Source organism: Dipodomys merriami, unplaced genomic scaffold (genome assembly GCF_024711535.1).
Source record: "Dipodomys merriami isolate MVZ:Mamm:240054 unplaced genomic scaffold, mDipMer1.0.p SCAF_23, whole genome shotgun sequence".
Classification (NCBI taxonomy): Eukaryota; Metazoa; Chordata; class Mammalia; order Rodentia; family Heteromyidae; genus Dipodomys; species Dipodomys merriami.
Genome location: NW_027203715.1, coordinates 5063148 through 5065427, shown reverse-complemented (window position 1 = coordinate 5065427; position 2280 = coordinate 5063148).

Below are 2280 nucleotides of genomic sequence, written 5' to 3'. Positions count from 1 at the left end.
AAACTCACAGGGTACTGTGAGTTGATGTTGAAATAAAATTAATTACTGCATACAGTAGGAATTAATATTAAATAGGCACAGAAAAATTTTCTACAATAAACGGCTACATTGAAAAATAAACAATGAAAAGGAAGCAGGCAGTCAGACCATCAAGTTAACATTATCTAATGAATAACATTTATTGAGACTTGTTTGCAATCTGCTTGACCTAAATTCTTTCCTGAAGCCAAATAACAAGAAAAAAAACCATGGAAATATAGTATTTTCAAGGCATTATTAGACTTTAGAGAGTGAATTCAATTAATATATTGCTAGAAAATAAAGACAGATGTCCAAGATAAACAGCAAAGGAAATATTCCCAATCTATGGCTCTCTGCTGTGAGAGGGATACAGGCCAAGGCGTGAATGGACTGAAGAACAGGAGTGCATTCTAGTAGTTCCCAAGATGCAATGATGAATGTAACATGGGAGAAAATCAACATAACTGTCACATGAATTTATCATTGGAGAGTACAGAGAAGTACAGTGAAAATCCCAGGAGAATTATAAAGTACAATCTTACATATTTGTCAGAACAGTAAATTCAAATGTTTTCAGAAAAGTGTCTGGCATTGTGTCCTAAAACACTTGGAAAGACTACAGGAAACTACCGGGCACTCACATGATGCCAAGAAATGGTTAACTTATAATTTACAAGACATTGAATAATCATAAAAGTCTTGTTTCAGTAGTGCAAAATTAAGCCTTAATACACTCTGTTCTGAAACTACACATTATAAAACCAAATCAAGAACAATCAAATTATATATGTGACTCAACTGTTTCCAACAATAGAATTCAAAAATTCAAATTACATACTGTATCTGTAAACTGATAATAATCATACAGGATGACAAACATAATTAATCTTTCAACACTGCATATTTTATGTGAATAGTCCTGATGATAAATGATTTGTTTTCCTTACAGATTTTGGATGAACACAACAACAACAATACAAAACCAAAAACCACTTGGCAATAGATCTGGATACCAGTGGCTCATCCCTATTCCTAAATGCCCAGGAGGCTGAGATTGGAGGATCATGGCTCACAGGTTGCTGGGGTAGCCAAATCCATGAGACATTGATGTTCCATTGATCAGTCAAAGGCCTAGTGGAACATTGGCTCACATGTTATAGCATCAGGCATGAGTGTAAACACCAAGAGTTCAAGGCTCGAGTCAAATCTCATTACTACACCCCAAACACACAGTCACAACCTACACACAAACACACACACAAAGGGGAAGATACAGGAACAGGGAGAGAAAGGGAATCTTAAGAGTTTAAAAAGTGAAGCCTAATTATTTACCATAGCTAAGACATGGAACCAACCCAGATGCCCCTCAGTAGATGAATGGATGAAGAAAATGTGGTATATATACACAATGGAATTCTATGACTCCATCAGAAAGAATGACACTTCCCCATTTGTTAGGAAATGGAAAGGTTTGGAAAAAATTATATTAAGTGAAGTAAGCCAGGCCCAAAGAAGCATAGGTCCCATGGTTTCCCTTATTTGCAATATCTAGTATAGGTATGAGTCAAGCGGAAAAGGTCAGATAATGTGATGTTAGGAAAATGAACCCTTAAATATGTATTTTAATGTTTTCGTTTCTTTCATGCATGTGTTTCTAACGCATTTATAAGATTATTTTTTTGTTGCTTTGTATGTCCCTCCCCCACAGTGTAACCCCCGCTTTCACTATATTTGATGTCAGTATAACATGTGGAGGAGATGGGGACAAACAAGTCGTTTAAGGATTCAGGTGGACCTGTTGCAACAATGAGAAGTACAAAATGTCATGTCAAAACCAGCTTTACAATGTCGGTGTGTGGGGGGGAGGGGGGTATAATTGGGTGGGGGGAGGGGGGTAAAATTGGGTGGGGGGAGGGGGGAGGCGGGGAAGGGAAGTGAAGGGTAAACAAAGGAGGAGGCTGCAATGCTTGGTAAGAAATGTATGCATTATCCTGCCCATGTAATTGTAGCCCCTCTGTACAGTATGTTCTCAAATAAAATAAAATACAATTAAAAAAAAAAAGTGAAGCCTATCCTAGAAAAAAAAATCGTTTCCAAAAATATACAACTGTAAGTTTACTTGTGAGGGATTCTAGAGCTGAGCAGTTAGATCTGGAAAGAGATAAAAGATTAGAAAGCCATCTTAAACAAGACTCAGAAGGCTGAGATATGTACCCTGGAAAAGTCAAATCATCAAGGCAAGATAGTGCTATAAGTTAC